Genomic DNA, 24,200 nt, shown 5'->3' on the forward strand with positions numbered 1-24,200 from the left:
AGAATCCCCAAGACACACGCCCTGACACCATTAAATAACCGAATTGATGCTCATGGCCACAGATGACATAGAAATTTTGTCAATCTCAATTTTTTCCTATTGAAAAAAAATTAGCCTTTATTTATTTAAGCCACTAGTGTTAGATTTCTCTGGGATGTGCATTTTATTTCATCCCTAAATGATACTAACTGCTCTTAGGATTCTGCTTTGCACAAATGGCCCTTCACCTTTGCTTCTTGACTTCCTGCTAGTTCTGACAATGAGGGACATTAGAAAGAGACTGAGAAGTAAGGGGAAAGAAAACAAACTCCCTCCTCTTTTTTTGCTCCAAACAGGGTCCGCCTGAAATACCTAGAAGAGGGTGATTTCTATTTCCTGACTGGACCCTGATGTATTAACCCCTGTGCAGCTTGTTCACCACATGGCAGGCAGAATAATAATTTTAAAGCATAAGTCAGAGCATATCTATAATGGCTTCTGGTGTCAATACAAATAAAATCCAAAGTCCTGCTCTCATCTGCAGCCATGCCACCCTGAACAAGCCCGATCCTGTCTGATCTCAGAAACTAAACAGAGTGGGGCCTGGTTAGTACTTGGATGGGAGACCACTTAGGAAGACCAGATGCTGTAGGTGTAAAAAATAAATAAAAAGTAAAAAATAAGGGATCGTAAGCTGACAAGGTTCTTGCAATCTGTTCAATCAATCAAGGGTTGCCTCACCTTAAAAAAATTTTTTTAAACAAACAAACAAACAAACAAACAAACTTAAAAACAAAACAAAACAAAATCCTGCTCTAGCCTATGGGACCTGTATTCTGGGGCTTTGTGCTGGCCGTCTGACCTTTCACACTACAATTATCCCCTTGCTTACTCATCCTCAACGTCTCAGAGCAAATAGTCTTCCAAGTCAAACCACCTGACACTCTCTCCCCTCAGAAACTCTGCTTTGGCTTTCTCCTCTATCTGGAATAGTCTTCTCCAAGAAACTCACCTGGCTGCATCCCTCGTTTGCTTCAGCTCTCTGCTCAAACAGCATCTTATAGGCAAGGACTGCCCTCAGCACCCACATAAAACACGCCTCTCTCCCACTCTCGTCTGCTCTCCCTGCTCCATTTTCCACTCTCCAACACTTTCCCCCACCTGATGTTCTACATGTGTAGTAGTTTATTCATTATTCATTTCCCTCGACTAGAATAAAACCCCATAAGGGTAGCCATAAAGGTAGGAGATTTCATTCCTTGCCTTATCCTCATTACCTGGAACAGTTTCTGAGATAGGAACCACAGGAAAACATCAGGTGGGACCTATCGGGGGGCGATATCAGTTTTTAATGTGGGGATTTTTTGAGATACATGTTGGATATTTCTGTGGATTTGTCCAGCTGACAACTGGCGACATATGGGTCTGGAGCTAATGGGAGAGATGTAATTAGTCTAATTAGATTTGGTTAAAGCCAAGGGTTTAGAGAAGAACATCCAGGAAGAGTTTATAGAAAGAGAGGAGAGTCAGGATGAAATTGCACAAGACACAAATATCGAAGAGAGACACAAGATGGGCTTTGTCAGAACAAAGAAAGTGGTGTCTCAGAAGCCACGAGAAGAGAACTTGTCCAGAGAAGGTGATGAAATGCTTCAGTGGAGTCAAGACAGATCCCAACTAAAACTGCCCTTTCTGTTTGGCAGCTAGGGAAGCTTTGCCAGTGTTGATGAGAGCTTTCGTGGAACGATCAGACTAGAGTCTTTTGGAGAGCCAGATTGCCATGGATTGAGGAGTAAACAAGAGATGCGGAGTATGAGTTTCTCTTTGAAGAAAAATTTCTTTGAAAGGGAGAGAAAGTTTTCCTAACTAAAGGAGAGATGAGGCCAAAAAAAAAAAAAAAAAAAAAAAACTATTTAGTTATGCCACACAGCTCTGGATGTGAGCAACTGTCACTGAGGGCAGAGGTCTGGGCTGACTCGAGACCATGCGCTGATTATGGGGATAATTTATGGACTCAATGTTGAGCAAATTTGGGTCCACGGAGGTGTCTTTGCCGAGTTTTTGGCACCAGCGATGACAGGAAAAGCCTTTTGAGGAAGTGTTGTTTCAAGACAGCTGTTTGAAGCGCCTTTGGATCCTCCTGCTGTTCTCTGAGACAGGGCTGACCTCTGACCCACTTGGTGCTGGGTGGAGTCTGTCTCTCTCTTCAAATTTTCAAGCCTGGCATCTAAAGAACTTGCAAAGATTCATCTCTTCCTCTATTTGTGTCCTCCTTACAAGCTCAGAGCCGCCTATTCAATAAGATCCTTGGAAAGGACAGGTTAGTAAAACCCTGAGTCCCCCAAGATAAATATGCAAACCAAGTTCTAATAACTACCAGAGTAGGGTTAATATAAAATATTAAAGGGGTGAACTTTGTTTTATTTTTAAATGCTGGATATTCTTATCCGATTTCAGCCTCAGTAGCTGTCTTAACATTTTTTTGTGTGTGAATGTTGATGAATGCATTGATACATGGTATGCCATGAGCACATAATAATCTCGCAATCTATGGTGCTAAGAAATGTCTCTGTATAATTTATTATACATATAACGTATGGTGATCTGAGGCAGGAGGCCTTGTGGGTGTGGTAAAAATCAGTCAGTGTGGTCGGCCCACAGTTGTTCCTTTGGCCTCTACCCTGTGTGTGTTGGCATAAGAACACACATGTTGCAAACCTTACTGGTTTGTCAGCAATTACGTAAGAGAGCTCGACTTTCGCTGAGAGTAGTACGAATAATAATTTCTTCTGAGGGCTTTGCTGGAAATGACCAGAAACCAACTTTAAACAAATTTTGAAGCAATCCCTAATAGTAAGTATATTAGTTTCCAATGACCACCATAACAAATGATCACATGGCCTTCTCATAAAGACACCAGTCATGGGAATTTGGGCCCATCCCAATCCAGTTTGATTACATCTGCAAAGACCCTAGTCCGAATCTGCAACCCTTTTGTACCAGAATTTAGGACGTCAGCATATCTTTTTGAGAGACTCCATTCAACCAATGACAGAGGGTTGTTGAGATACAGGTAGTCAGGTGAGCTCAGCAGGAGAGTCCATACTTAGTATAGAAGGAGTAAACTCGGTATACTGAGTAACAAATCTTGACTTTTGTGTATTCAAGCTTTGGTCAAAGCTGGGATCTCTCTGGGAAAATGAAAAATCCCACAGATTTCTTATATTCTGAATTTTTGGTAGTGGAAAACAGAGAAGCTTACCCTGCCTAAAACCAATAGCACTTTCCCTGTCCTCAAAATGGGCCAGTCTGGCCTAGAAACTGGAAAGCCCAATGGAAACAACTCTTAAAATTCCATGAACCACAAAAAATCCATCAAAACTGTGGTGGCTTTCAATATACTGTGCCTTAGGAGGGTGGCATCTCCACTCTCAAACTGCTCTTCTGTGTGCGTTGATGTTACAAAGGCACTTTCCTGGGGACCCCCCATGGTACCTGGGACTCCTCAGAATCTGTGCTGCTTATTTTAGGAAATTTGCCCTTTTGTATTTGTGTGATTTACATGATGAGTAGTATTCAGAGTTTTTAAAAATAAACTGTTTTTTTTTTCTTTCCTCACAATTAGAATGATTTGGCTCTCAGCATTATGTATTATATTAGGTTTCTTTTGGCTTTATTTCGTTTTATGTTTCTTTTAAATTCTCATATTGTTTTATATCTGTGCTACTATTTTCCTTGGGCTTGAAGATGTCACAGCACACGGAGCTCTTTCTTGAATTGAATTTCTTTCACTGGGGACCTGCATGTTTTGGGGCTGGCTAGACTAATACTTTTTCATTGTGCCAGCTGTCATAAATAATTCAGTTTGCTAAATTCCAGTGCATTGGCAGAATGGCTAAGCAGTCCCTTGAAAAGAGAATTTTCAATATCAATCTTTTCCCCTTATATCAGTGTTCAGAAATTCCAATTAAAACATTTTGGGAAGCAGACAAGACTGGAAAGTAATGGAATCAGTTAGTGCTTTCCACATTCCCATTTGATGATGACCTGCATTGAGGTGGAAGTTACGACTCCGTTTGGATTTCCTGAAGGCTCGGCGTGTGCAGAGCAGAGCGATGGAAACTAAGGAAGTGACAGAGGATCTAGGCTCTGAAGTGATCCTGCCCTCTGGGATCTTACTGCATCAACTCCCGAGAATAAACCAATTGTAGGAATAGCAGAATGCTGGGGAATGTTTCAGTGTTTCTTTGCTGCTATAACAGAGTACCACAAATTTATGGATTAAAACAACACAAATTTATTCTCTTCTGGAGGTGAAGAAGTGAGTCTCACTGGGTTTAACTCAGATTATTGGCATGGCTGGATTCAAGGAAGGCTCTTGAGGAGAATCTGTTTTCTTCCCTTTCCAGCTTCTGGAGACTGCCTGCATTCCTTGACTCATGTCTCCCTCCCTCTCTTTGAAGAAGCCAGTGATGGCTGGCCGAGTTGTTCTCATAACTCATCACCCTGTCACTGGCTTCTTCTGCCTCCTTCTTCCACTCTTAATGACTCTTGTGATTACGTTGCACCCACCCAGGTAACGCAGAATAATCTTACCTTGAGCCCAGCTAATTAGCAACCTTAATTCCCTCTGAATCCTTAATTCCCCCTGGCCAGTCAATTCACATACTCACAGATTCTAGGGATTAGGATATGGACATCTTTGGGAGATCATTCTCTACCACGGGGAGCAAAATGTATGCCAAGGGACAATTATGTGTCTTCTTCTGATCAAAAAGGTAGGAGGCTTTGTCTGAAACCGCCTTGCTGAGTCATTCTGGCACTGGATAGAGTGAGAGACAACTCAAATCTCACACTATGCTCAGGTTTTGCTTTCTTATATCCGCCCTCCCCTCATATCTGAGCAGAGAATTGTAGCAGTTATTTTCTTTAGCTGGTCAACCTTTGATTTTAAATAGCAAATCTAAAGATATTAAGAAGGCATCAAGCAGAAATCACATTAATTCTTAGAAATAGTTTTTGACTCATTCAGACAGAAACGGATAGCAGAAGAAAAGTTCTTTCAAATGCATTGCAAGAAAATGCCGTGCGGCTATAACATTTTCTATAGGTAATATTTATTCAGATTCTCTCCTCATAGAGATTGCCAATCTTTTCCTCCTATATAATTTGGTTTATCTTCCCGTAACAGGTCCCCTGTATAAATGCCTGGCCAGCACACACCCTGCCTTATCATTTACACAGCCACGGCCACACTCCCACCTCACAGAACCTGCTCTCAGCCCTGCCCAGTGGACAGTGGACCCCACAGTCTCACCCCTTGGCTGTAATGAACACCTACTCAACAAAGCCTATTGGATTTTTTTTTTTTTTAATCTAGGAACTTGGAAAGGAGACTCAAAAACTCTGTTTATTCAACACAAAGAGTGAACTCTAATGTAAACTATGAATTTTAGTTAATAACAACAATCGATTTTGGTTCATCAATTGTTAACAGATGTACCACACCAATGCAAGATGTTAATAATAGGGGAACTGTGTGTGGGAGAGAGTGGGGGTATGGGAACTCTCGCTACTTTTTGCTCATTTTCTCAGTAAACCTAAAATTCTGTAAAACTGCTCTAAAAATAATATCTATTCATAAAAAAACAAAACAAACAAACAAAAGAATCAACAACAACAACAAAAAACACTGTCTAGCCAGCTTCTTTTAAGCTCCAGGTAGGAGGACCACTTAAATTTGGGGCTATGTAACATAAACGAAAGGTATGTAAAGCATGAAATGTGTAAGCTGTGCTATGGCAGCATACGCTTCGTGGGCAGGAGCAGAGGCAGATTTCTGAAGCATGTGCAACGTAGGGGTCCTATTCAAGAAACACACACACACACACACACACACACAATGGAGTGTGCAGGTGAGAGATTCTTAAGCTTCAGTAACTTTATGATAAATCTACCATGGCTTGTGCATGCTGGAGCAAAGAAGGCAGATCTTCAGAAGGAGGACGGGGTGGAGTAAACACAGAGAGGCAGAGGTGAGCAAGTCAGAGAGATGGAGAAAATCATTTGAGTTCCTCACTGTTATCTGTCTTATCCTCTTCTGATGCCCAGATTTGTTACCCATGGACGTTATCAACAACTTGCCCTTTTAAGTTTAAGTTAGCTTATTGAAGCCCAAGACCCAGCAGACACAACACCCCCTGTAAGGAGGGGAAAAGGCAGTTGGGAGTGGTTCCATTTAGTTAGTGGTACAACCAAGGCAGGCAGAGAGCAAAGCGGGGACTTGTCCACAGCCCACAGCACACAATGGCCAGCTCAGACAGAACCTGCTTCTTCTACTCAGTCCACGGGTCCCTTCGCTCTCTTCTGAATAGGGTTAGCAGCTCCTGAGAGAGCCAGTGCCTTGGGATCTTATTACCTATTCCCTGCCCACGTGACTTGTTTGGAGAGCCCTTGAAATTCAATTCTATCATCATCGGAGCCGGAGAAATAATGAACTGAGAGTGAGCAGGGGTAGGTGTCATCAGAAGATGAGATTTCTGACAGTATGTCCAGAGGCCACTGTTCATTACAGTTGCTTATTGAGATCCTCTGTTAGCTTCTCCTGGAGTGATTTGCAATGAGGGAATTTTTGAAACTTGTCCTCCGGGAGTTTTCTTCCACACTTTGATGTGACAAAGGAAGCAAACAGCCTTCATTTAAGCAGAATTCAATTCCTTAAGCCCCAGAGTTAGGATACAGTTGGACAATGTGGCAAGAGATGCATTAACACACGTCTCGAAGGCTTGAGAGAAAGAAAGCACATAACAAGTGCTGGCCAATTATTCTGGCGTTACCCTGGGTGGCGTAGTTTTATGCTATGGCACTATTGTTAGCGATGACTACTGTGTATTTGCTGTTCAAATCCACAGAGGTAGCTTAATCTCTTTTCACTGTGCATCTTGGCAGCTGCTCAGTACAGACTAAGAGCAGAATCTTTAAAGGTAGAGAGAGAAACAAGTTACAAGACCATTTTCTGCGTTTTAATGCATTGTACACAGCAGTAACAAATAAAAAGCTCACCCTCATTTTTTTTTTTTTCTGTTTTAGAAATTACAATGCTTTCAGGTCAGTACCGAGAACCTTCTGTACACTAGCAAAGGACGAATGGTCCGTTTGCAAGGGGGAGATTGAAGCAAGGTGTGTACAGTTCAGAAGTGGCAGCTCTAGAACTGGAACCCAGGTCTCTCTGACTGCAGAGACCCATTGCCCATCCTCTGCTCAGCCCTCTGTCATAGTACCAGCCAAATGCTTTCCCCACTGGGGTCCTTGAGCTCCTGGACCATGTCATTCATCTTTGCAACGACAACATTTATCTCAGTGCCTGGCAGCTTTTTAAATAAATTGAATGAATGACTGAATTTTAGCCCCAGCTTTGACTGAGTTGCTCAGACTGGAATGAAAGGTGGCCATCTGGGCATTTCCCAGCATATTAGGAGTTTCTGGAAAGTGAATGAATCTCAGCACAATGACTCAGGTAGCTTTGTGGGTCAATCCCTCTTTGGCAAGGGCCCATCTGTAAGAATCAATGTTTGGCCCATCTAGGGGCCAGATTCATCTGATGTCACCGTTCCTTTTTGAATGACAGGCTGTTGCCTCTTTGTCAAGGGTGAGTAATTTGTACTTCGGCTTCCTCGCTTGGATACAGAGGGATTTGGGTTTGTGGGTGAGTGATTTAGCCGTTGGTTAATCAACCATTCTACATGGCATTAACGTTTTTGAATTTTTGAAGCAATTTTCATGGATGCCTCTCTGCTTCTCTCCCATTTAACACCTCCTACTTGGTGCCTTCATCGCCTCCACGTTTCCTTTCTCCTGCTTGATCAATCTCTGGGGGAAAAACTGCCTCTCAAGGTTTTTTTCTGTCAAATGTTTGCTGGAAATGAGAGTGGAGCCGGGTTTTCCAGGTCATTGCTCTGGAGAAAATGTATTTTCTCGTCACTGCATTACATTTGGGCATGTGCCTTGTCTAAAATCCGAGTGCCACACTAAATTTGCAGACCCTTTTCGATCTATTGTTTCTCAATTATATAAGCAAGCTTCAGTGTGTTTGGGGGGCTTTATTATTATTATTATTTTTTAATCAGTTTTCATGTTCCTGTTTTGTTGCCCAGCATATTAGGTGACCTCACATCAGTGGTTGAGGTAGAAGACATAACTTCTCTCTTGCAGCCATACCTCGTGTATTCTGTGCCTTTTTTTTTGTGGGATGATGACATTCATCTTTTAGATTTAGCCACGGAAATAACACAGAAATAACCAAAGTGTGACGATCACGTGTTCCTTCTGTACTCCTCACACCTAGACGCCATCCTCTGCATCTGATAGTCTTTATTTTACAGCATTGCATGTTCAGGCATTGATAGATTCGAGAGCTTGACTTTTAGTTTTGTTTTTTTTTTTCTTATGCAGTAGAATCTTTTCTTCAGTAAAAATGGTATAGAAACCCAACAGGTAAAACAAACAACTGAGGTGGGAGAAAGGGGCTCGGAGCAACGACGCTCCAATGCTCGCCCTCCCTGCGTGGAGGGGGCCCTCAGGGACACCGAGACAACCTCCCGGGCTTGCAGACTTCAGCGGGAATCCCACTCTGCAAGTTGCCACAAAGGTGAACAGACTCTTCCCTTCGGGAGCTCACATTTGAGTCAGGAAAATGCTCTGTGCTTACCACATGACTAACTGTCAGCCAGTGTGATAGCTGCTTTAATAGCAGTGAAGTAGGTCCTGGGAGGTAGCACAGTGTGACGAATGAGACAGTGAGCTAGGTTCCCACCAGAACCACAGTCCTGGTTCTTCAACTCTCCCTGTGACCTTGAGCAAACTAGCAAACCTCTCTAAATCACAATTTCTGATCTCTAATACTACCTACGTACTCTTTCCAGGGTTCTTAAAAGGATTAGGGATAGAATAAACTATAATGAATGTAAAGTTCTTAACTCAATGCCTGGGCTGCTGCAGATGAGAGTCCTGATGAAGATAGTACTGGGGAAAATAACAGCTAACGTTGAGTGACTTTTATGTAGTAGTCACAATGCTAGACAGAACTAGTTTTATATGTCATCTCAGCGTCTTTGCTAAACTTGTTTGTGAGGTATCATACAGTTAAAGACACTCAAAACTTGCCTAATGTCTTATTTGTTTATTTATTTATTTTTTTTACTCATTGATTTGACAGGTATTTCTTGAGGATCTCTTAAATGCCAGGCACTGGTCTAATTTGGGGGGATACCTCCGTGACCTCTGCCCTCATGCAGCTTGCATTCTCATGAAGGAAACAGAGCATACACAGGTGTAGTAGTTGGATGGTGGGCCGGACAGAAGTAAATCTTCAGGAAAAAAAAATCATCTCGGCACCTAGTAGACAGAAAAGAAGTGATTCCTTGAGCCAAGCCAGATAAAAATATAGACATTAAAACCTGATTATCATCAGAAATTTACTTCTGTTTTAGAGATTAGAAATTGAGATTTCTTTCCTCAAAATAATCATTTCATATCTCCTACGAATACAGCGCACTGAAGATCTCTATTTTAGACCATAAGGGGCCAGGGAGATATAAACTGCTCGGGGTTTACAGTAGCCCTTAATGGATTTAAAAATGTCATTTGGCTGTAGAAATGAGCCACCAAGAATTCAGAGTCAGATGGAGATGTGGGTACTGCAGGCAGGATAATAAGTCTGGCACTCTCTCAAACAAAAATTCTTTAAATACTTTCCAACATGAGTAAAGAGAGGAGGCCAAGTACTGAGAAGGACAGAGAGCTGGGGACACAGAGGCCTACGCCCAGCTCGTCCTCTAGCATCTCAGCTCAGGCCTCAAACTTGCCGCTAAACAGACTGTGCGGGTCACCACATCCACCCTCCCGGAAGGTGGCTTCTGGGCCTTGTCTCATTTCTCGAGCGTTCAGCAGCGGCTCCTCACAGTTTTCTTCCCCATCACACGGCGCAGCCTCTGAGATGCGCACTGACCCGTGCCTCGTTCTGCATCTCATTCCGTGTCCGGGTCGGTTGTCATGGTCCCAGTCATGTTTTCGTGTCCCTCAGAGGCCTTAGGGAGAGGTCTCATGGCCTGCTTCTCAATCTTTCTCTCGATAAGGAAAGAAATATGTCATCTACGCGACATATTTTATCTTTTCTGTGCTTTTTTTACATTAAGCTTCTACATTAGGCTTGATTTTTCCATTAAGAAGAGTAGTCGATGCCTTTGTTCCCAAGTCCGCTTCTACACTCGTGTTTTCGATTGGTTCAAAGACCTCACCCGGGAAACACAGCGGACAGCCCTCTTCCTTTCGGTCCCACCTGTATTCCCCTGAGCTCCCGGCTTCACCAGGCAGTAGGCTCCCGGGACTTGTAGCCCCAGGCTACACCCGCACTACTCTGGGACCCTCGGCCCAGTCACGGGGCCGGGCAACATGACCCACACTTGTCACGTCCTCAAGCAGCAGGTAAGCCTTTGACATCCTCTCCTGTGGGATTCATTCCGCCTGCAGCTGAGCATGACTCTCAAAACCAATTCTCATCTCTTGCATCTCATTCTCATCTACTTCCTATTCTTTTTATTTCTTGATTGCCTGCTCTGCCCTCTTGGCCACTCCTCTCTGATATGACTTCATAACCTTGATTCCCTTTCTCTAACACGAACTGCGTCCTCTGAGGATATTGCTTTATCTGCATCCTCCTCAAGTGCAAGATATTTATTTCCCCGCATTCCGTACCTCAGTCTACTCAGTGTCCCAGTCAGCGAGTGTCCTCTTGCTCTCAAATGCTGACCTCAGACCATCACTCCACTGCCTACTTATAAAACCCCCGGCCCCCTTTCAGCCTGTGGCATCTGGCTTGTTTACCATCCACTCTGACTTTGCTCTCACTTTGGTTGTTCAATAATTTTTTTATCCTTGACACCGAAACTTCTCTAATTTCTCCTTCTATAATCATTTTTGGTGAAGCTGATATGCCATAGGTCACTCTAACCCTTAAGTTGTTTTACCTCCCCACTCCCAAAGACTTTTGCACCCACTATTTCTTAGCCACATGGCCAAGAATAATCGCAGTTTGGACTTTGTCTTCGACAGAAAAATTACTGTGAAAATTACAAGTTCAGACATCCTATTCTTCAACTACAACTGCTGATAATCATAGCTAATTTGCTTTAAAAACCCCATGGAAATAATTCTTTCCTTTCATTAAGATGTAAAAGTAAGCTTTTGCTACATAACCAATGCTTCCAAAACTTAGTGGCTTAAAACAAGAACCCATTTATTCAGCTCATGATTCTCTATGTTGACAATCTGGGCTGGGCTGGGCTCAGCTAGGAATTTTCCAATTCTTGGCCTGGCTCAGCTGATCCTTTGGCTGTGTTCCCTCATGTATCTGTGGTCAGCAGTTGGGATGGCTAGAGATGACTGGTTTTCGATGGTCTCAACTGAGTTAACTGCAACTACTGAAGTCTGGGATGACTGAAGTCTCTCTCCATGTGGCTTCTCTTCAGGCCAGCTTGGACTGATTTATGTGTAATTTGAAGCGTTCCAAAAGCAACAAAGGAAAAAGCATTCAAGGCTCTTGAGATCTAGGCTTGGAACTCGCATATCACTTCTGCTGTACTCTGTGGATCGAAGCAAGGCATAATGCCAGCCCAGATTTATAGAGTGAGAAATTAAATTCCACCTCTTGATAGAAGGAGATGCAAGGAGTTGTGACCAATTTTGCTATTTACCATGAGGCTGCAACTCATTGACCCTCTTTCTTTATCAATTCCTGGTTTCACTTTCCTCTTTACCTAGCTGAGATGTTTGAGTTCATTATTATAATCACTCCTTTGAATCTACACTCCAATGATTTATCCTTCTCTCCATTTAGTACAACCAATTTAATCAATCTACAGCCCCAGAAAACCATCCCTTTTTCCTTTGTGTGTGTACGAGCTACTGAATGCTACTCAGGGGGAAAAAAAATCATGTAACCGGGCTAAATTTAATATTTGTGGGTAGCGTTTTGAGTTACTTTAATATTCACCCTTCTTATTATTTTCTTAAATAATCTATGGCTTAGAGGACCTTGACCTTTTGTTTTCTTTCTCTCTCTGTTCTTCTCTACTGCAATAAAAAAACCTGGGCAGATCAAGAAGGAGCTGAACTCTTTTACTTTATATCACATCAACATTGTCACACAGGTTTCTTCAGAGGTCATGCTGTAATTATCTTTGATTAACTGATAATTTCTGAAAGGCAAAATTAATTTTATAGCTGTCTAGATAAGCTTAAAAAAAAAAAAAGACCTCCAAAATTTGATATGTAAGAGGTGTGCCTTGGCCCCATGACTTTCCTTGGAGCTGGACCAATGACAATGACCCTCACGGTATAGGCAAGTTCACCATTATCGACAAGAAAATCATTCTTCTCTGTCCTGTGCCTTCATTCTGATATTTCTTTCTACTAGAGAGCAAGAACATCTAGTTCCAAAGCCTATAGAAGTTAGTGGTTGCCTAGCAACCTCATTCCCAGCGCAAGTTTGAAGCTTGCTAAGCAGAGAGGGAGAAACTTCCTTTCTCAGCTCCCTGCGAGCCTCTTGTGTTCTCTTATTATGTTGATCTCTGGCTGATTGAAAGCACATAAGGTAATATATGTAAAAACTCTTACAGACAGTCAAGTGTGAATACAAAATGGAATTATTACCTCTTGTTAAAACCTCTTCTAATTCCCCAACTTAATGCAGTTTCTTTGCAGCCAAGATATGAATCACTGGTCTCCAATTTCTGGTATATTCTTCTGCTGCAGACAGAACTGCAAATGTCAATCCCAACCAGCAAATGAATCATCCCTTAAATTCTTTTGTTCTTTCTTCTGGAGATAAGTGGCATCTGTTCTGCAGTCTGTTCTTGCCTCCCTCTATCTCACTTCCCAATATACTGCAAGGTTGGTTTGTTGGAATCTGCATTTCTTATTGCCCCTCAATTTGCCAGTGAGTTTGATCGACCTAGGTTCTTTATTTTAGCTATTACTACACATTCTATTTGTTGATCCGCCTTAATTCTTTTTCTGTATTTTTAGGTCCTTAAAACTTTTATGTCACGCACTTGCAAAGCAAAGCCAAGAATTGAAAATAGTAAAAACTTTTCATCGTGGGGAGACACATCTTCATAGGTCTCTCTCATTTCTACACGTCTTGTGAGCAGAGCTGCCTTCGTTTCAGTCTATATTTTCTAGGATGTTTGTGTTGAAAGCTGGAGATAGTGTTTCCCTTCAGAGCAAAGGAAAGGTTTGCTTTGCCTGGGAAGATAAAACAAATAGCCCACTCTGGAACAAAGGAGCAAATTTGCTTAATGCTCATTGTAAAATATATGGGTTCCCTATGTCTGGTGTTCCTCTACCTTTAACACACTCCATTGCTTATATAGGTGCTGTCTGGCTCCCTTTACATTGTCCTGTGGGAACTGGGTCTTGGGGAACTGGCACAAATGTTGATACTCTAGTTACCCCTATTGCTATGAGTAATAGAGTCCTCTATCTCTGAGACAGGAGTCTTGTGTCTTCTGTGTACACCTATAAAATTGTGGCAGCATAAATTGTTGGCTGGAAAGGAGGGAAATGTCAGACTTTTCACAGTTCCAATAAGAATCTTAGTAGCTTGATGCTCACTAGTTCAGTAAATATGTACGTTGGAAAATATTTAAAATTGGTCTCAAGATACATTTTTCTTAAGGAACGTGTTAGAGATTTTAGAGGCCTGAGATACCACATGAGTTTCTATTAAGGGAGGACCAGATTCAGGGTTCTTTCAGTGCAGCTACAGTCATAGCATTTTATTTAAAATTTTTGCTTGAATCCTCATTTCCAGGAAAATTGAGTTAAAATTTCTTAGGTGGTACTCAATAGCCAAGAATATATGGACTTGGCTTACCTTACGTTTCTGCATATGCTCAAAACTTCAGAAAACTCAGATGTTGAAAGTAACTAATCTAATGCACCAAACACTTCCTTTTCTGGTATTTCTGATATTTCTATCAGTGGATGGCACTCCACTCTACTAGCCATCCCAAACTACCTGGTAGTCTAATGTTCTTCCTTGTTTTTCATCATTCAAATCTAATCATTAGTGTTATAAGTACCTCTCGTGTCTTAAGTATGTTCCCTCTTCTCAACTCAACAGCAGAACTCTGCTCATTGCTCATTAAATCATTGCCATAGCTTCCTAATTGGTTTCTCCAATTCCTGTTTGTATATTTAAAATCCAGCCTCAAAACTGGGCTCAGACCAGAGTGATCCATCTAAAATACAAAACCGATGCTGTCTGAAATGCTTTAGCAATCCCACTTAAGTCTGTGGACGTCAGGATGGCCTCCAGCACCTGACTTCCATACTCCTGGCTTTATGTTTATTTTCCATTTGGTGGGAAGCAGTGTGGCTGGCGACTAAGAGCAAAGGCTCTGGAGTCGAATGTCTGTAGTTGTATTTTGGTTGTTTCATCTAAGAGTTAAGTGACCTTGAACAAATTTAATTAATATTCTATGACTCAGTTTCCCCATCTGAAAATGGGAATAAAATTAAAAAATAAAATAATTTTTATAAAACAGTAAAACGTCTGACACATAATAGATGGTCTATGACATTAGTCGTATTAACACTGGACTGCTTGTTTCCACCATACACCATGATCTTGAATAATTTTGTATTAGCTTCTGCTTATGTTATAATAAGTTAGGATTTGGTATAAATGAATTATTTAAACTCAAACTTAGATTGTGAATTTCAATAGTTTCCAATTTTTCAATATTTTATCAACTACTTTAACATTCTAGAAAAATTCACCATTTAAAAAATGTATGAAATCGTGTATATAGGGGTGCACAATTTTTCCTTTTGCCTCAGGCTTCAATATGGCTCAGCACAACACTGCCTTTTCACTTACTTAGTTCGGAATTTCATAGTAGTTTACTATTCTTTATATTAACTTCTCATCGTCAAAATGGCTGATGAGATTTTTCTCCCCTGAATGGACCTGGAATGATGCAGCCTCCAAGTAAGAAATAGACTTCTTCCTGTTCTCTTTGCCATTCCTGAGCACTTCCATATATTTGTCCTTTGTTCATTTACTGTATCACATGAAATACAGTCCTCCCATCCACACACATCTATTCATCTCTTCCTGGGCAAATCCAGTCCATTCTTCAAGATTCATTTTATATGCCATAAAGTCATTCTTTATTCCCCATAAAATAAATATTTTCTCATTTCACTGGATCTTAGAGCTATTTGGGTAATTATGTCCTCATATTCTGCCTGTTGTTATCCTTGCATAGTTATATCTCCCCAATGGCACATCTGGATTTTAAATCTCTGAGGATCAGGGGCCGTTCTCCTGGTCTTACTTATCTTTGAGCTTCGGGGCACAGTGCACAGAGAGAATTGGAGACTCAGCTGGCTTATGAAGCCCTGGGCTTCTGCACAGAGGCAGCAGGCAACACAATTAAATGTTTAAATTATTTTTCTTTACCTTCCCAATACTCTAAAAGCTTTCTTTTTTTTGCCATCTCTGCCTCAGTACTCAATTTTGATCCACAAAGGGGATGATTAACTCTTTCTTCTCTTAGCTTACTGAGCACAGGGTGTCACTTAAAACAGGCATGAGCAATCAATCAAAGAGAGTGATTTCTAGGAAGCAGAAGGTACCTATGGGATGTTTGTCAATGGGAGCCAAACAGTCCTGGTGTGAATGGCTTTTCCTCACAGAAGAGATGAGGTGTTGGCAGGACCCATTAGGGAAGGGGCCATGGTAATTGGACACCAGTAAGGATAGTCTACTTACTTTATAGCAATAAAAACACCTCCCACAAAATCGAAACATTAGGAATGGCCCATCCCTAGTCCCCCACAGGCCCCAATGTTGTTCTTTCAGAAAAAGTCCAAGCCCACCGACACTGGGGATATTTTCTCAGAAGTCTGTTTATTTATATAGTATAAAGACGATATCTATAAATTGGAAACCAACCGACTTCAGACTACAAAAAGAATTTTCCAAAAACAAATCTGCAAGGTCAAGTTTCAACGTCACAGAAGGGGTAAATTAGGCAAACTTGGCCAACCACAATAGACCACAGCAGATTAAATTACTGCTGTGGAAAGGGAATTTGCGTTTATAGACCGCAGGCCGCCCTGGAACCTCAAGTGCAGTCTGAGCTGAGAGCTTTTCCTGAGAAGCTTGCATCTTCATCACACTGACTGCTGACCCACTTTAAGCTCTTTGTCCCCAAATAGTAGAGGGAATGAACAGAGTAATGCCAGTTGTAGAAGAGATTCTTACACCTTGGCGTATTTATTTATGTGCCTACTGGCGTGCATTACTTTACCAGACTAAGGCCATGGCTGATTTAATTCTCAATCTAGCAGGATGATTTATTGCAGAATGGATAAAAGACCCAAAATATCACAGTGACTTCTGGTCCTTTAAGTACTGCTTCAGAAGGTTGGTGAAATTTTCTTTTAGAGTCAGACACATTCACTCTTCTGGATCACTAAGACACTGATGTAGGTAAAGGAGACGTGATATATACCTTGACACACTTAAAGAAAATAAATCTATCTCTCCCTAGGTGGATTTCTTTCCTATTTTACTTTTTCATCCATCCATCCATCCTCCATCCATCTGTCCATCCAGATCCGTCCATCCATCATCCATCCATCCATCCATCCATCCATCCATCCATCCATCCATCCATCCATCCTTCCATCCATCCAGTACTGAGAGCATACTATGTGCTAACAGCATGCTAGGAGTTGGTATGTAAATAAGAAATACGTGATCTCTGTCCAAGGAACAGCCTTGCCTCTGCAAACATTCAAGCCTGGTGAAATTAACATATTCCTAGAGGTTTGGGAGACTCTCTTAAAGTGATAGGCTCCCACAAGAGAAGCTTTAGGTATCCTCCATGAACTAAATCAAAACATCAGAAATTTGGACCTGAGAGTTCCATGTAAACATGAAAAGAATACTTTTTAAAAGTATTCTAAGTGGCTCCTTATCTTTAAAACAGAAACAAAACCTGTGGTTTCAACCAGGGGCGATTCTGGCCTCCTAGGGGACATTTTCCTGCGTGTGGAGACATTTTTGATTGTTGGGACTGAGGGTGGGGAGTGCTATTAGCATCGAGTGAGTAGAGGCCAGAGATACTGCCAAATGTTACAAAGCACAGAATGGTATCTCCAACCAGGAATTATCTGGCCCCAAAATATTAGTAGTGTTGTTTGAGAAACCCTGTTTTTAATGAATATAACTGTTATAACTCTTTTATTTTCTATTTTTAATCAAGATGGACAACTTTATTTTGAAAAACGATGTCGTACTTGTCGAGTTCAAGCTTACATTTCACATTAACAATGATAAGCCATAACTGGAATTTAGTTCTGCCTGGCTGGAGCTTGTGAGCAGGCAACCAACCCCTTTTGATCTTCAACTTCCTGCCTCTGATGGCCTTCGCAGGAATCTGCACTTCTGCTCCAAGTCACTTCTCTGTCTCTTTTCCAGAAAAGTTCTGGGAGTTTATTTTCCATGCTTTAGAGATGCAGAATCTGAAAGCAAAGGTTAAGGGTTTCTCAAGGTCGTCCAGCACACCAGCTTTCTGCCTCTCCTCCACTGGCTCATTATTCACTAGCCCCTTCAGGGGAAATGTACAAACAAATACTAAAAGACCACTGCCTACAGTCCACTAAGTGTGTGAAGGTTAAGTTTAATCAGGTAGGTGATTTATACTTGCTTATTTCCTTTAAAACCTTTATGGAGAATTAAGAGAGCTTTCAGCTAGGATGACAAGGAAGGAAATTCAATATTTTAAAAGCTCTGTTGTTATTCTTCGCCAAGTATGAAAATATTATTTGTTTAAAAAGTCTGTGTGCCTGGGGAGGCTGGGATCAGAGTATATTTTTGTGAAGCCATTAAATCATCACACTTGGATCAAACAGAAGAGTTTGGCATGGCTCCTATTAAGCATTGCCTAAGCCTTGAATGATCCATCTGAACCAAAGAAACGTACTACAAAAACGAGGGTCAAGAATTCTAATGACTATGACCATGCCACCTTGAACGTGCCTGATCTCGTCTGATCTCAGAAGCTAAGCAGGGTCGGGCCTGGTTTGTATTTGGATGGGAGACCACCTAGGAAGACCAGGTGCTGTAAACATTAAAAAAAATAAATAAATAAAGTCTAATGAGGAATGTAATTGATAGACTGTTACGGAGTTTCTAAAAAAATGACATGACAGAACTTTGTTTTAGTTACAGGAATCATAAAGTGGCAATTTTTATAAAAAGTAACGGGATTGCCAGCTTAGTTAGGCCAGTCACATCCTTTATTTAGGATAGGAAAAGTTACAACTTACCATATATATAGATCAGGAAGCATCCCCCTCTCTCTCCTTTCCTTATTCCTTCCCTCCTTTCTTTTCTCCTTAGTTACTTTCCTTTTTTGTTCTGATTTTTTTTTTCTTTTCTTTTTTTATTTTTGTGACCACCACAGTTCAGACAATACTTGGTGTCAAAGACATACTTAGAGTAGTCGACGCTTCTAAAGACTTACTCTTCAAAACCTGATCCAGGGAGCAGTAGCTTTTAAGTGAGTGACCCCACAGAGAAATGGAGACCGAGGCGGTTAACTATTTTGCAGTGCCGTTTTGTGTTGAGCATGACAAAATGCTTGCTTGCAATTGCTGTGGTAAAAAGTGACTTGCAGACTAGTTTAAAAGTGTGTATTTAGCTTGGTATTTGGTAATCTTCACTGTCTCTACTTCATCCTTTCATCTCCCATTGGCATCTGGGATTGATTTATATTCTCATCGGGGAAATCTGACTCAGGATGAAGTTACAGAGTCCATGGAAAGATCACCAGTTTGTCTTTTATTTAACATCACTTTAAAATGTAAATGAATTTTTAGTGGGAATAAATTTGATTTAGTGGTGAATACATTTCTTTTTCCTGGGTTATGGAGATCTGAGTGCCTAATTTCATGACAAAACAGCTCAGCAAACAAGTATGCTTCTTAATTATCCTTTCATCTGAGTGTTGCCTGCTCTAATTTCTTTTGCTAAAAATGACATATTTAGTAACACAAAAATATGCCTCCTAAACTTGCCTCTCCTAAAAGCTAACTGAATGATGCATTTTCTTCTTTTGGCTGAAGCCAGTGTTCTCTAGGTGCAATTTATAATTGCTTTCTGTTAAAAAGCATGACTTTGTGTATTAGAATAGAATTTACCTCAGTTTAATGTGCCACAGCATCAACAATCAGTGGGATGTACCCAATGATTCAATGATATGACAAAAAAAAAAAAACAACTCAGTGGGTTGCTGTCATTAGTTATGGCACATAAACATCAGCATGCCAGAAGACAGCTTCGTGGTTTTCTGAAATAATCTGAAATTAACGAAGTAGCCCAATGTTTATCTGTAGGCATCTTCTTTTCATAAATCCAGAAATTACAGGTTAAGGGCTCAAAAAACAGAACAAAAGCTCTGAAATCTCAGAGGGCGTTGTAACAATAGTCACAGTTGATATTGAGATATACTAAATTGCATGGATATGTACATAATTTTTTTCCTTTGGTTATTCATTTTTTAAAGGGGAGGCTACAGTTTTCAACAAATTTTCAAGTGGTCCATGAACTGAAATTAAAAGCCACCTCTGAACAACTGTGTGATAACTGATATTTACCGTACTAACTCTACTCTAGAACGTAAAGTCTGCGAAGGCAGGTATTTATCTGTTTGGTTCACTGCTCCATCCCCTGTACCCAAAACATAGTAGGTACTCAGTAAATATTTGTTCAATGAAGAAAGGAATCACACAAAGGCATTGTAAGATCTCAGTGTTCTATTAAATAGGTAAACAAAGACTAAATTTTATTTAATAAGAATGAAATGTTGGTGATTTTGAAAAAAATTGTTAATCCAAATCTGATTAAGGTTGATTAAGCAGAATATTCAAATGGCTAGAGACTTTAATTTTGCAGATATTTGGCTGATTGGCAGTTTCTCCACTTTTAATTTCATCTGTTGGCCCATGTTGCTGAAGAAAATATGTATTTTTTGCTGTGTCTTGTAATATCTGCTCATTTGTCAATTTTCCGCAAGCTTCTTTTCATTCAACTGGACAAGACTAAGCAGTTCAGTCAGCCCTTCTTCTCGTTGCCCCTGGAGTGAATCCTTGTGTCAAATCTTTTGAAATTTCATTTATTCATCCAGTTATTCATTTATTGCCTACATGTGTTCCAATAAAAATGTAATGATCTGTTTGCTGTTCAAGGTTTTGGAAAATGTTATAAAAGAAAAAAATTTTTTTTTTCCAACCTCTACACTCGCCTCCTCTAATGACTTTTAGTGCCACAGTTTGGGGTGACAATGTGCATTTAGTAATAGTTATAAACTTTTAATAATTAGAAAATTGAGCATGCCAAAGAACATAATATATCTGTATAAGAGTATTTAGAATACCATGTATTTATCAATTTTTGATTTTAAGAATCAAATGTTAAAAGATATAATAGTATAAATGATTAAAAAACTCATAATATAGAAAATTAAAAAGCATGTTAAAGTGCTTTGTGAAAATTGTTTAACATTATTGCCATGTTATAGAGATGGTAAACATTAATAAAAATTCAAAATTAGTAAATTGAAGGGAAAAGGGGGTTGTTTAAAAATAAGCAAGCTGGTCAAAAGTGAATTACAAAAACCATGCGAAAAGTATAGGAGCCCAAAGATATCCATTTCCTTCCATTTTTGGCCAAATTTATTTCCCCCTGAGAGGCTGCTAATAAAATACTTGCTAACAAAGAATTTAACTTTTTTCTTTTCTCAGTCTCTGGGTTATCTGGTAAATTTCTTTGTTCTTGATGAGCTGCTCCTTTCTTAGTTTATATTTCGCGTCGATTTATGTTGATTTAAATCGCGACCTCAAGGTTTTCATTGGCAACAGATACCGAGTCCCCGTGAGAGTATTTAACATTTTAGGAATGATGACAGGGGCCACAAGGGTTATCTTGATAACTACCCCAAAAAGATAGAAGGTCACATAGACTCTGGACCTTTATACATTTCTGCCAACTTCTTTTAAAAGTCTTGTGCCCTATAATACTGTTCTTAGATATTTTACTTTGCAATAATTTTAGACTTACGAAAAGGTGCAAAAATAGAACAGAGCACTCCATGTACCTTTCACCCATGCTAACATCTTACGTATAAAGAAGGCACACTTATCAAAATCATGAATGAAGTGCGATTTCCAATTTAAAATAATGTCCTGGCTGATGGTACCATTGTATACTTTTCTATCTCATCTCATTTGTTCTCCATTTCTCCACTTCAGGAGAAAAAAAAAAAAAAGGAATCTACTGGTAATAGACAGGTTTGGGGGATGGGCTCATCCTCCCGCCTCTGCTTTTAGCTGAATTCTCCTTTCTCAACAGCCTTGGGCTTTGTGATGCCACATGTCATCGTTTTATCTCGGGGCTCAGAATGCTGGCTTGTTGTTTCTGTATTAAGAACTCTCGGCATCATTTTGTCAGAGGCTCATATTAATAATCTGAATCTTGCTCGCCTGCTGGTGCAAACTATCTGCTTAATATGTGATTCATCCCGTTCCAGTTAATACCATTCCTTTATAATGAAAAAGCAAAGATATATCATGAGGACAATATGTTCAACCTGAACATTTATTTCAAGATGGTTTCAAACTCTAGCCTCCGGTTGGTTTTAGTGATTTTCATAATGCTTAGATATGGTGACTATTTTTTTTTTTAAAAAAACAAGATTTATAGGAAGGGTCACATTGCTAGCTCAGAGGTTCTTGTCAGTGTACTTCAACCTTGCTTTGCTCTGTGTCTGTGCGCACATGCACGTGCGCACGTGTGTGTGTGTGTGTGTGTGTGTGTGTATTGTTATGGGAGTGTATGTGGCATCTTATAGGGAGCCGTTGCTTTGGGGTCAGTGCCAATCCACCTCAGCTGCTCCCACATCAATGGCAAACACGACAATAGACAAATCATTCCTGAGAAGTCTGTCATTGTGGAGTACAAGAAAAATCCATTAGAAGTTTTCTATCGACTTTTCTTGCTTACAGATGTTTGTTGGCAGAAAGTGCCTTGGTTTTTTTGGTTGAAGAAATGAAGGAAAAAGCCAACTGTGATAAGTTCAGGGATCAACTTGCTATTTAGATCGGATAAGATTTATTTACAAGAATCACATGTGGCATCTCAAAGATCTTTCTACTTACCATACTACCCGCTCCTTACTCCAAAAAAGAAAAGGAAGCTGGGGAGGGAGAAAAATCCTTTGCAGTCTGTTGTCTGGGTTGTTTAAACACCCATCAGAGCCTCCCTGCCAACAAAGTAGTTAGAAATCACTGGGTTGTGTCCAGCGGAGGTGCCTTGAGCCTCTGGCCCATCCTAATTTAATCTAAAAGGGTTCCACGCTGGAAGTTGAGAACAGATAATTACTCCATTAACTTTTGCAATGTCTGTGGCACCTGCATTGTTTTCTGAAGACTCCATTCTGCCACAGGGAGATAAAAGACAAGATCTAACGAGGCCATTCATGCCTGCCAAGTTTTGCTTTCTTTCCGTGACAGGAAGCATAATTCTGGTTGTGTGGGTAAGACCCAGTGTTTTGTCATGCTAAGTTAGAGGGACTTATTCACCGAGCAGCCAGAGTGGAGGGATGGATGTTCTCTAAGTCTTGGCCGGTCTGCAAGCCCAGAATCTTCTGTATCCTTCAGAGCTTTGCCACCTTTACCCAAGAGTTATTTTTATTGGGTCATGTTATTTTCTTGCCCTTATATTTATCCACTCTTACATATGAAAATCAAATAGATCCGGGCATAGTGAACCGCATCCGTTTGCCAGACATCAGTAATCTTAGGAAATTTAGGGAAAGATTTAGGGGGTGGTATAGGGAAAATATTATGCAAGAGACATTGGGTTGTTTGGGAAATGTCCCTGTGGAATTGAAGTCTATTATTGCTAAAATGGTTAAACCAGCAAAGGCAACATACAGTAAAATAAAACTGCAAGCAGCCGGGTGCTTTTTCATCCATTACTGTCATCGTAATATTTTCATCTTTTTGCCTCTGGGCATTAAAATGCAACTAATCCACCACTCACCAAACCCATTAGTACAAACAATAAAAAAATGAATGGTAGATGACACAGTGATAGCATTGAAATTAGTTTAGTGAAATGTAGATATAATGATGATGGTGTCAGAGCAGTTTGCATCATGAGGGAATGAAGCATTTTTGGACCTTAGTTCTGGGGTGTTTTATTTATGACTATTGTGTTGTGTTTGAATAAAACATCTGTGTTCTCATTTTCTGTTTTGTTTTGTTTATGCTTTTTCTTAGAGTTTTCCGATGTGAGAATTTTGTCTACTGTTTAGAATGGGAAAAAGAAAAAATTCCCTCTAGCTCTCTGAGTGAGAGCATTCTAATTGTTTCTTCTCCATGAAAGCACGTGATGGGATGAAAATGAGCCTCCGACAGAGGCTTTAGGGAGTCTGCTGCTGCGGGTTTGCCTCCATCCTTCTAGGTGACTGATGGAAAGAGCTTCCTTCTAGTCTTGGCACCTGAAAGGCACAGTTAAGAGTGTAAGCCCCTCTCCACAATGCAGGGACAAACAAGGGACAACCACTGTGCACCTGCAGCTTTATTTTAACTGAGACAACAAAATTATTCCTTTAACCTTCTTCTGGAAAAAAGAGGGGTGAATACTTCCGTGGTATGTGTTATTTTTTCCCTTATCTGTTTGTTCCTGAGGTTTTGCCTTTTAGACAATGAAATTGTTAGAATCAGAAAATGTTGTTTTTTTATTTTTTAATTCCTTTTAGTAAATTATCATTAGCCATTTTAAGTTCCAAGCTGGCCTCTATGACCCTTTCAACAATTTCACACCCTGTTATACATCGCAGTGAAAACTGGGAACACAAGCTTAGTCTCTTGACCCAATGAAATTATTTTTACGTAGTTAACTCTGTTAGGGATGGGGTAGGGAACTTCACAGCATGAAGATAATGTAGGATAATTATTTCAGTCCCCTGTGTGTGTGGCAACTTTCTATTTTACCCTGTTAGCACTTTGAAGTTAATCTTTTATCTGAGGTGTTTTGAAAACCATACATAACGTACTTATATTTTGCTGTGGCAATATAA

The 24,200-nt window shown here is 40.4% G+C and overlaps 2 pseudogenes; both read left to right on the forward strand.

The window, feature by feature from the left end:
• The first annotated feature begins 515 nt into the window (after nucleotides 1-515).
• On the forward strand, nucleotides 516-634 carry LOC120599078 (uncharacterized; annotated as a pseudogene).
• A 17,432-nt stretch (nucleotides 635-18,066) lies between these two features.
• On the forward strand, nucleotides 18,067-18,185 carry LOC120598966 (uncharacterized; annotated as a pseudogene).
• Nucleotides 18,186-24,200: the final 6,015 nt, after the last annotated feature.

The sequence above is a fragment of the Pteropus medius genome, unplaced genomic scaffold (assembly GCF_902729225.1).
Source record: "Pteropus medius unplaced genomic scaffold, Ma_sr-lr_union100, whole genome shotgun sequence".
Taxonomy (NCBI): Eukaryota; Metazoa; Chordata; class Mammalia; order Chiroptera; family Pteropodidae; genus Pteropus; species Pteropus medius.